Here is a 12,596-nt window from a genome sequence, read left to right on the forward strand (position 1 = left end):
GCGCCTAGAACCGCGAGACCACCGCGGCCGGCTGACTTCCCCTGTACGTACGGGAATCGGAACACTAAATTAGGAATCGGAACACTAAATTAGGAGCAGAATCAGAAGACATAATCAAGGGAGAATATGAACACCCCGATGGGAATGATGAGGATAAAGGCTCTTTAAGTCCTGCAGTAAATGTCAGCTACTAATAAGAAATACACCGTTCTAACATTACAAGAGGAGGAGAAGGAGGAGGAGGAGCTATACTTGGAAAAGGGAGACACACAGGAAGACACCATCTTGATTAAACCAAGATGAGACAGAGTTTCCTAAATCACATGCTGAATGTAAGGTCTACCAGGAACACCGAGCGAGGTGGCGCAGTGGTTAGACACTGGACTCGCATTCGGGAGGACGACGGTTCAATCCCGCGTCCGGCCATCTTGATTTAGGTTTTCCGTGATTTCCCTAAATCGCTCCAGGCAAATGCCGGGATGGTTCCTTTCAAAGGGCACGGCCTTCCTTCCCTGTCCTTCCCTAATTCAATGAGACCGATGACCTCGCTGTCTGGTCTCCTTCCCCAAAACAACCCCCCCCCCCCCCCCCAACTCTACCAGGAACAGACACAGACTCAGATCATAATTTAACAATAGTGAAAAGTCAGTTGAAGTAGAGGAAAATGTTCAGGAAGAATTTATGCGCCGTAAAGTGAATATTAAACTGTTGATAAATGACGGTGTGTATTGAAAGTTCTCTGAGGATGTAGAACTGCGATACCGGATACCACAAAAAAATGGTTCAAATGGCTCTGAGCACTATGGGACTCAACTGCTGTGGTCATAAGTCCCCTAGAACTTAGAACTACTTAAACCTAACTAACCTAAGGACAGCACACAACACCCAGCCATCACGAGGTAGAGAAAATCCCTGACCCCTCCGGGAATCGAACCCGGATACCACATTCGGTAGTTTAGTTGAGGAGAAGCGGGCATCAGTAAAAAGATAATCGCTGAAATTGAAGTTGGGTAGACAAATGTGAGTGTAAGGAAGGTAACTGGAAAGAAAGTTTGTGTAACAGAAGAAATACTTTTAGTGAGCTAAAAGTTCTCAAGGAAAGACAAGAATAAAGCAACATAAATAATTTAGAAACGTGTGTAATAGGAAATGCAACGAAGCTAAAGGAAAATTAGTGCAAGAAAATATTGGCAAGAAAGGCTCATCGAAAGGACAGATTTAGCATGTAAAAACTTAAAGGTAACTTTCGGAGAATTGAAGAAGAAATATGTCAAAAGTGCATGAGGACTTCCACTGTTGCACGCACTACAGAGAGTGGATAAGTGGAAACAGTACATTGAAGGCCACTGCGAGGGGAATAGAACTGTGTGATAACGTGATGGGGATTGTAAGAAAAGAAACCAGGACATTTTCCGTAAAATCTGGGAGTTAAGTAATAGTGCATAACAATAAGTAGGAGGGACAAGATGGTGGGATATGTTTTAAGATGTCAGGAAATAATTTCGACGTAGTATAAGAAGCCTCAGATCGCAAAATTTGTGGCGAAAGATAGAGAGTAGGGCGTTGTGTTTAGCTGCTACGCTGAGACTGAAAGATTGGTAGATGAAAAGAATACGTTTCAAGCCGTATCAGACTAATCAGAAGATCCCTAAAAAATTAAATAAAAATCGAGTTATGTAACTAAACAAAATTCTGCATCTCAACGTCGCATCCGGTAAACTATAATAGATTTTGAACGTTATTACTATGAAGCTGTTGATGGAGGAAATTATGGGAAGGATGAAATGTATTCGAAAGTAGTATTCGCATAACACTGTGTTAAGCGATTCCATTCGAACATTCAAACTGCCTCGTAGTTACTTAGATTGTCTGTTACTCCAGATAAAATGCTGGTTGCATACTTCTCATGAGCTGTTGATCAAAAAATGGTTCAAATGGCTCTGAGCACTATGGGACTTAACTGCTGAGGTCATCAGTTCCCTAGAACTTAGAACTACTTAAACCTAACTAACCTAAGGGCATCACACACATCCATGCCCGGGCAGGATTTGAACCTGCGACCGTAACGGTCGCGCGGTTCCAGACTGTAGCGCCTAGAACCGCTCGGCTACCCCGGCCGGCACGCTGTTGTTCTCACTTCCAGTTCCTTGATTTTTTTATAATTTTCGCAAAGACAGATCGTCAGGGCTTGGTGCGATCAGAATACCTTTCATTAAACAATCGCACCGTTGTTACAGCAGCTTGGCAACATTAACGGCAAACGAAAACCGTATATCCATTTTAGATTGTAGTGCTGGTACAAATTCCGAAAATGAGATTTGTTTCAGGAGCAAGGTGTCTGATCGCTACAACCGAAGACCACAGACTGAAAGCTTTCAAGCGCAGGTGAACAAACCTGAGTTATGTTTTTGCGTACATTTGGTACCGGAGATAGACGTCTGTGTGCCTAGCACTCCTGAGGGCGCGACGGTGATTTGTGGTGCTATTAACCAGTTACTATTTGACCAAGTACTATTCATGTTAAGTTGTCAAAGACCTCTTCGATGGCTCTTTCCAGTTCCACAGAAAAAAGTACATACGCTGACAGAAAAAAAAATCACAACACCGAAAGATAATTAACTCAGAGTAACGAAATTTCGCAGATACATTTGTATAAGTAACATATTCAAGTGATTAACGTTGCAACTACACAAATTAATGTAAGCGCGAGATAAGCCATTGCAGATGTGAGATGCTGCTACATTAACAACGGTGGAACCGCCAGAATGTTGACTGCAAGCATGCAAACATGCAAACATTGTGTTGTACAGGTGCTGAATGTCAGTTTGTGGGTTGGAGTTCCATATACAGAGTGGAGCAGAGGAAACGCATGTTTTTTGAACCGCTAGTACGCGGCGACGAGAGGGGGTATTGACCTTGAATGAATGTTGGCAGACTGCCCATACAATGCAGTTTCAGTCGCTATGCAGCGTTGGAGCGTAGAGCATCGTGTGTTCGCTGTCGAGCAGTACTTAAAAAGAAACCACCTGGTCTTCCCCGTTCAGTTCGTACTCCGGAAAATGTAGACCGAGTGAGAGCGGCAGTTCTTGCTAGTCCGAAACGATCGGCTGGACGACAGGCTGCAGCGCCGGGTATGTCACGTCCTTTGCTTCACCGCACCTTAAATGATGACCTTAAGTTTCATCCCTACAAGATAATGGTCGTCCAGCAGCTTAGTGAACGGGATTTTGTGCAGCGCACAGAGTTTTGTCGCGTAGTGGACGAAATTTTTATGGAAGGTGCAGATGCTACAGTCTTCATGAGTGATGAAGCACATTTTCGTGTAGACGGTTCGTCAGTGTCCAAAATTGCCGGTATTGAACGCCGGAGAACCCACAGTAATTACACCAAAGACCTCTCCACAGTTTAAAGGTAACAGTGTGTTCCTGCATTTCAAAGATGGGGATTGTTGGACTCTGTTTTTTTGAAGAGGAAGGAATTGCAGTTACTGTGGCATCAGCGCGCTACGTTAAAATGTTAAACAACTTTCTTCGTCCAGAACTTGAAAGGCGTCAAGTGAACATGAGAGAAATATTTTTTCAGCAGGATGGTGCCACAGCTCACTCGGCGAGAGCATCCGTGGAAGTGGTTCGACAAATTTTCCCAGGACATGTTATTTCGAGATATGCTGATGTTTACTGGCCCCCTCGCTCACCCTATTTGTCGTAATGCGACTTATTTTTGTGGGAATATTTAAAATCAAAAGTCTACATGAACAAGCCTCGGACAATCGATGACCTGAAGAATTCCATTCGCCAGGAAATTGAAGCGGTGCCAAATGAAATGTTGGAGAGAGCCATACGTAATTTTCGGGAGAGGATCCAAATTTGTATCCAGCAAGGACATCGTCTCCAAGACATTACTTTTCGAATCTAATTAAAGTATGTATATTTCAAAACTGCATTTAAAAAATCTATCATTTAATGCTTGTTTTTATTATTTTTATCAAACCGTGCCCCAGTCATTCAATAGTGAAAAACATGCGTTTCTTCTGCTGCACCCTGTATGTTGCATTTGGTCACTCAGTATAGAGATGGTTAATGGTGTTTGTGGATGGCGCTGGAACAATGATGTCCTATATGTGTTCGCTTGGAGGCAGATCTGGTGATCGAGCATATTAAGACAACACGTAGAGCAGGTAGGGTGCGTGGGCTAACCACGAGAGTGCCCCTGCTGTCTTAAGAAATCACACACCCAACCATAACTCCAGGTGTAGGTCCAGCGTGTCTAGTTCACAGGCAAAATGGTTGCAGGACGTCAACTGGCCTCCTCCTAACCAACACACGGTCATCACTGCCACTGAGGCAGAACCAGCTTTCATCAGAAAACATAACAGATCTCCTCCCTGCCCACCACCACTGACGATGCAAATGCCGGCAGGTTGGGATCAGTGGAATGCACGCTACACGGCGTCTGGTTCGGAGCTGCCCTTGAAGTAGCCGAACTGTAACAGTTCGTTGTTCACTGCGGTGCCAACTGCTGCTCGAATTGTTGCTGCAAGTTCAGTAAGATGCGTCAGAGCCATACGCCGAACACGATTGCCTCGCTTTTCGGTAGTGCCACGTGGCCGTGCGGTGCCCGGTCTTCTCGCGACAGTGCATTCTCCTGACCACCGCTGCCAGCAGCTATGTACAGTAGTCACATCACCCGCCAAGGCTTTCAGCAATACCGCATCCAACTTCTCGTAACCGTATTACACCACCTCGTTCAAACTCAGTGAGCTGTTGGTAACGGTGTCTTTGTCGCCTTAAAGGCGTTTTTGACTAACGTCAGCTCACTACGTCCAATCTCAAAGGTAGCGAACGCTCACGACCGTTGTCTATGTGAAGCAAACTTTACTTTCATCCTCACAGTGGCGCTGCTGACGCCACTCCGAAGCGGCTGTGGTGAAATTTCAACAGACGTCATCTTTCAAATGTAGATAACGCCTACAAACTTTCGTTTATGTCGCACAACTCCATCTTGGTGCTACGATTTTCGTCACGTAGTATCATTTAAGAAACGGAAGTAAATTCGTTGTCAGAATTCGGTAGCTGTAACCAATAAAAATTACTTTCATATATCAGAAAATTCATCATCCTTCGTATATTTACTCGCTCTGGATAAACGAGGGGCGTTCAGTAAGCAATGCAACACATTTTTTTCTCTGCTAACTTCGGTTGAATCAACGTGGAATCAACCGTGGGACATCATGGAGTATTCCTGCTTCAGCTCGTATGGTTACATGAAGTTCCGATAGGCGGTGCCGCTGTAAGTAGCCTCCAAAGAGGCGTCTGTAACAGGGATGCAGAGAGTTGTCATCGAATTTCTTTTGGCGGGAAAACAGAGCATCGTAGATATTCGCAGGCGCTTGCAGAAGGTCTACGGAGACGGAGCAGCGAACAAAAGCACGGTGAGTCGTAGGGCTACGCGTCTATCATCATTGCAGTAAGATCGCGCAAATGTCCTATCTCCTGCCTACCGGTCGGCCACACATAGCTGTGACTCCTGTAGTGCTGCAACGTGAGGACACTCTCACTCGAGGTGACGGACGGATCACAAACACCTCACTGCACAACTGTACGTCTCTGTTGGAAGTGCTGACACACTCGTCCACTTGTTGAGGTACTCAAAGATGTGTGCCCGCTGGTTGCCTCGCCGCTTAATATAAAACTGTAAAGAGCATCGAAGGACGAACTGTGCGGAACTGCTTGCTCGTGACACATGGTTCAAATGGCTCTAAGCACTATGGCACTTAAAATCCGAGGTCATCAGTCCCCTAGACTTACAAGGGAACCTCCCCATCGCACCCCCCTCAGATTTAGTTATAAGTTGGCACAGTGGATAGGCCTTGAAAAACTGAAAACAGATCAATCGAGAAAACAGGAAGAAGTTGTGTGGAACTATGAATAAAATAAGCAAAATTTACAAACTGGGTAGTCCATGTGCAACATAGGCAACATCAAGGAGAGTGTGAGCTCAGGCGTGTCGTGGTCCCGTGGATAGCGTGAGCAGCTATGGAACGAGAGGTCCTTGGTTCAAGGCTTCCCTCGAGTGAAAAGTTTACTTTCTTTATTTTGACAAAGTTATGATCTGTCCGTTCGTTCATTGACGTCTCTGTTCACCGTAATAAGTTTAGTGTCTGTGTTTTGCGACCGCACCACAAAACCGTGCGATTAGTAGACGAAAGGACGTGCCTCTCCAATGGGAACGGAAAACATTTGATTGCAAGGTCATAGGTCAACTGATTCCTTGACAGGAAAACACGTCTGATATATTCTATACGACACTGGTGACGGCATGTGCGTCACATCACAGGAATATGTTGTCGACCCACCTAACTTGTAGACTTGACGAATGGGTAAAAAGATTCTTCTACCTTGCCCTATTTAGGTTTTCTTGTGGATGTGATACTCACTCCCAAAAAAGTGATGAAAACGTAAGAGTTAGTCACATAAACTGCAACAAATGAATGCAACAGTTTCACAGTCGCACAGTTTTCCCTGTGCTCTGTCTAAACATTTGTTTTTAACGTTTTCAAATTTTTCCGTGTGTAGACCGTCAAATCCTGCATATGTCCAAGCAAATCTGAACAGTCCTGGAATTTTGGAGAGCGAAATTGATTATGTGTGAGAGCCTGAACTTTGATAATTGACACACGACCACGTAAACAATACTGCTCTGTGTACCTGTGCAGCTTCGCAACATCATAGAATCTTTTCACAAAGTATTTCACTTACCGACAACCAAACACATCTAACGGTTGCACAAGAGGTGTACAACCTAGAGGAATGGTAATCACGTCTACTCCCACACTAAAATTGTACAATGCCTGATCCTTCTGTCCTGTATAGGCTGTATAAAAAATTAAACTTTTCACTCTAGGGAAGCCTTGAACCAAGGACCTCTCCTTCCACAGCTGCACTCGCTAACCACGGTACCACGGCGCTCCTGAGCTCAGGCTGTCCTTGATGTTACATATCTTGCACATTGACTACTCAGTTTGTATATTTTGCTTATTTTTTTCATAGTTCCACACAACTTCTTCCTGTTTTATAGATCGATCTGTGTTCAGTTTTTCAAGGCCTATCCACTGTGCCAACGTATAACTAAATCTGAGGGGGGTGCGATGGGGAGGTTCCCTTGTTAGAACTACTTAAACCTAACAACCTAAGGACATCACACACATCCATGCCCGATGCAGGATTCGAACTTGCGACCGTAGCAGCAGCGCGTTTCCGGACTGAAGCGCCTAGAACCACTCGGCAACAACGGCCGGCTGCTCGTGACAACTTTTTGTCCAGCATCGTCACGGGCGGTGAAACACTGGTTCATCACTTCGACCAGGAAACAAAACGGAGATCCATGGAGGGACCCACACCACCTCTCCTCTGAAGGAGAAGTTCAGAGCTGCACCCTTAGCCGGTAAAGTCATAGCGACGGTTTTCTGGGACTCTGAAGAGGTTGTTCTGTTTGGTGTCCTCCCTCATGGTGCAACTATCAACTCTGATGTGTATTGTGCTGCTTTAGAGAAATGGAGGAAACCATTTCGCGTGTTCGTCGCCATAAAAATGCAAACGAGCATCTCCTTCCCGTGACAACGCAAGGGCTCGCACTAATCTGCGCACCCGAGAGGAGCTGAAAAAACTTTATTGGACTGTTCCTCCTCATCCACCGGATCTCGCAACTACCGACTTCCATGTTTTTGGCCCAATGAAGAATGCACTCCTCGGAAAGCACTGCATGGTTGATGGAGAGGTTGTTGATGCAACAAGACGTTGGCTCCGACGTCGACCAGTGGAATGGTACCATGTGGGCTGCCCAGTAAGGTGACGAAACGCCGTCTCATTGAACGGAGATAATGTTGAAAATGAGCAAGCAATAAAGGAAACAAAAGAAAAGTTCGGAGTAGGTATTAAAATCCATGGAGAAGAAATAAAAACTTTGAGGTTCGCCGATGACATTGTAATTCTGTCAGAGACAGCAAAGGACTTGGAAGAGCAGTTGAACGGAATGGACAGTGTCTTGAAAGGAGGGTATAAGATGAACATCAACAAAAGCAAAACGAGGATAATGGAATGTAGTCAAATTAAATCGGGTGATGCTGAGGGAATTAGATTAGGAAATGAGAGACTTAAAGTAGTAAAGGAGTTTTGCTATTTAGGGAGTAAAATAACTGATGATGGTCGAAGTAGAGAGGATATAAAATGTAGACTGGAAATGGCAAGGAAAGCGTTTCTGAAGAAGAGAAATTTGTTAACATCGAGTATTGATTTAAGTGTCAGGAAGTCGTTTCTGAAAGTATTTGTATGGAGTGAAGCCATGTATGGAAGTGAAACGTGGACGATAAATAGCTTAGACAAGAAGAGAATAGAAGCTTTCGAAATATGGTGCTACAGAAGAATGCTGAAGATTAGATGGGTTGATCATATAACTAATGGGGAGGTATTGAATAGAATTGGGGAGAAGTGGAGCTTGTGGCACAACTTGACTAGAAGAAGGGATCGGTTGGTAGGACATGTTCTGAGACATCGAGGGATCACCAATTTAGTATTGGAGGGCAGCGTGGAGGGTAAAAATCGTAGTGGGGACCAAGAGATGAATACACTAAACAGATTCAGAAGGATGTAGGTTGCAGTAAGTACTGGGAGATGAAGAAGCTTGCACAGGATAGAGTAGCATGGAGAGCTGCATCAAACTACTCTCGGGACTGAAGACCACAATAACAACAACAATGTTGAAAAACAAAGTTATGTAGCCAAAAGAGTGGGGGACAGTACGGAATCCTGAATAAAACCAAACTGCTTTCAGAAAGAAATATGTGTTGCATTACTAATTGAAACACCCTCGTATTTGGAGTGGCTGTCTTGGCTGCCTCACGTTGTATGCCCTCATTAATTCTTCGCCACCTCATGACGCTTTGGTTGCAGAATGTATGGTCTAAGCGCCGCATAGGATTGTAAAAGTTACATATCATGAACAGTTCATTTATTCTAATCCTTGTTGTGCGTATAATCTGTGCGTATAATCTGTGTCCCAAGAGAAATGACCAGTGTTCAAGGATATGACAGGAACGATCATTCGAAGCAAGAACGTCTGCTAAACGTGAGCTCAAAAATGCATAGCCTACTCAACAACTATGAGTACTTCTTCATCTCCGATACTGCAAGCTCTTTGTTTTCTATATTTTGAGAGGTGGTAGTATAGACCAAAATGAGAAAAAAAGGCCGGTAAACGTGGGCTCTAAAGCGTATACCTTAAGAGCTATGCGCACTTGTTCGTCTTCGCTAATGTCAAACATAGATTTTCTACTGAACTAGTGCTGATAGCTCTTAACGTATGCATTTTAGAGCCTACGTTTCCTACACGGTTTTTTCTTCTTTTGGTCCTTATTACCTCTTTCCAAAATATGGAAAGCAAAGATCCTGCAGCAAAAGATATTTCTTTCACAGTAACGAAGACGAAGAGTTCGTAGCTCTTTATGTATGCATTTTAGAGCCAATATTTACAGGACTTCTTTCCTTCGATCAATCGTTCCTGTCGTATCCCTAAATATTGACCATTCCTCCCGTGACGCCCTGTATGTACCCTTCTTCGTGCTAAAATTTTCCCAAACGATATAGCACGAAATGTGACTTGTTTTATTTTGACATGATAAAACGATTCAACATCCTGAGAAAAAGGGAAGATACAAATTACGTAAATAAAAATGAGTTTGTTCCGCGTGAAACGTACGAATGGTGCTTAAATATTTTTTGACAATAGAAAAAAGTTATGGAACTTTTATGGAGAAGATGGGGCGTGCTTAACTCGGCGGTGGCTGTATATGACGATATATGGCAACTTCTTGGTGACATATCAAAGTGTTACTCTGTAAAACTTTAATATAAATACAAGAGTTTTTATTCGTTCAGCCTGATTTGCTGTTATCTACAAGCACATCTCTACAATTCCCGCAGTAACGAATAGCGTAGACGATTATGAAAATTCAGTTTCACTTTAAATTAGCTTTCGATGAGTTTTGATTAAGTAATAGATGAGGAGGTAAGTTTGTCCCTCTACTCTGACTTGTAACGCACGGTTGACCTACTTTCTCCAGCGAGAGAGTAATTTCTTCCAGACAAATGACTTGTCAAACTGAGCTTTCCTACCAACCCAATCTGCATATCCAATGAGCCGATAGACGGTGTTCGCCTAATCCACCACAGATCTGAACCGAGTCGGATACAAACTCGCTGATCCTCCAGTTGTGTGAGACGGCACGCTTGCGGCCGGTTTGCTGGAACTGCAGCTGCTGCTTCCCTCTCCAGACGCCTTGAATCATACCAGAAATTAACATTACGCGCTTACTTATAGAACATTTTACAAGTGTAATATTTAAGCAGCAGTTATATCTTTTCTTTTTCCTAGTTCTAGTTGTAGGGACGATGGACTCAGATCTTCCTCTCGTCGTATCTAGAGTCCCTTGCGAATTGAGTATGTAACGCTACATTTTAGCGCGAATTCAGTGCAGTTCATTTTTTTTTCCTTCTGGATGTCTTTTTTGCTATCTTTGTTTCTGGTGTTTTACAATTTTGAGAGTGACTGACGCAGATAATAGTTTTATCTGAACTTTTATTTAAAATTTTAGTTACGATATATTTGTACCGCTAGACAACATATTTAAAACAAGCGTTCCCTAAAAATGTTTGGTTTAATAACTTAATACTTCATTTTCTTCATCATCGCTATAGTTTCTGATAAGTAAGAACATTGAAGCATGGTTCAGTTTCATTTTTCTACTTCCCTCCGGTCCGTAAATGGTTACAGCAAATGTAATTTGTTTTTTGTTAGTATACCTTACAGAAATAGCCTCAGTGCTTCTACCTACTTACGTACACTTTGACTCACCTGTATCATACTCTGCACACACGGCTGGCCCGAAAATATTTTTCCACTCAGGCGGTATATTACTTGGCGCCCCCACCACCCGTCTCCCTTTCTACCTCATACACCTTCCTTCAGGTTTATACCTTTTGCTATGTCTTCCTCGTAGATGAAAGGCAGCGTTCAGGTTTTTCACGCGGTGGAATTTGTTTCGTTTACTGGTGACAGCAGTGAAATGGTTCCAGATGAAAATGTTTGCACCAAGCTGCGAGCCAAATGACTTTTGTTACTTATTTAACTATTAACCTACGTCAAAATTTTTGTAATGTACAGTGTGCCGAAGGATTAATTGTCAATATTCAGGAATATGACAGGAACGATCATTTGAAGCAAAAAACTTCATATGGACATATTCCCTAATCGAATGGCCGTGTGTGGGCGGGCATTATCTTGCTGATATGCAAGCCCAGGATCGCTTGCCAAGAAGAGCAACATAAGGGGGCGTAGAATATCGGAGACATACAGCTGTGGCGTACGTGTTCCCGGGATGACAACCGAAGGTACCGCCTATGAAAAGAAATAACATCCCAGACCATCACTGTCGGCCATGAGGCAGTATGGCGGGCGACAATCAGGTTGGTATCCCAGTGCTGTCCAGGTCTTATCTAGGCAAGTCTTCACTGGTCATCGGGGCTCCTCATCGCTGAAGACAATTCTACTCCAGTCCATGAGACTCTAGGCTGAAGACAAGTCTGGTGACACTCCCGACACCAGTGGAATGGCAAGCTGACTTTCGCCCGCCACACACCCCGACAAGAAGGAGTGCTGGTCTGAGGTGCCATTTTCGTACCAGAACCCCTTTGGTTGTTATCCGCAGCACCCTTATAGCACAGCCGTTCGTCGACGATATTCTACGCCCCACTCTGTTGCCCTTCACGGGAATCCATCAGGACTAACATTTCAATAAGATAATGTACGGCCATACATGGCTAGAGCTTCTACTGCTTCTCTTCGTGCTTGCCAAACCCTACCTTGACAAGCAAGATGGTCTCATTTCTCCCCAACTGAGAACGTTTGGAGCATTATGGGCAGGGCTCTCCACCTACTTCGGGATTTGAACAAAATTTGCCTTGATGTCCCTCAGGAGGACATCGAACAACTCCGTCAGTCAACGTCAACCCGAATAACCGCTTGCATAAGGGTCAGAGATGGACCAACACATCTATTAACTTATAAAGCTCTTTCTCTTTAAAGAAACTGTGAGCATTTCTTTTTCTGTACATGTACATGACATTTACCCATTTCCATCCTATTTGGATAAAACCTTCGCGGTGTTCTTATTTTCCCTTTGAGTGTAAATGACAATCTACGAGTATATTAAACGCGTCTTATCTCGAAAACCGTTCGGAATAGGACATATGTCCATATAAAATTTTTACTTTAAGTGATCATTCCTGTCATATGCCCGAATACTGAACATTCCCTCTGTGACAGCTTCTGTGTGGTCTGGACTACAATTAATAGGGGAAGCTGACACATGTGAAAGTATACAGCAAAGAAGCTAGTAAACATGGTCCGTGAACACTCCCTTTTCATGATAACTGTGTATATGTGCTTACTAGCTGCCACTGACTTCAGCATGACGTATTGTTCTAGTTGGTACAAATCTATTTGAAATGTAAACTTTTCAATTAAATTCCCAACTAATTGGG

The sequence above is a fragment of the Schistocerca nitens genome, chromosome 7 (assembly GCF_023898315.1).
Source record: "Schistocerca nitens isolate TAMUIC-IGC-003100 chromosome 7, iqSchNite1.1, whole genome shotgun sequence".
Classification (NCBI taxonomy): domain Eukaryota; kingdom Metazoa; phylum Arthropoda; class Insecta; order Orthoptera; family Acrididae; genus Schistocerca; species Schistocerca nitens.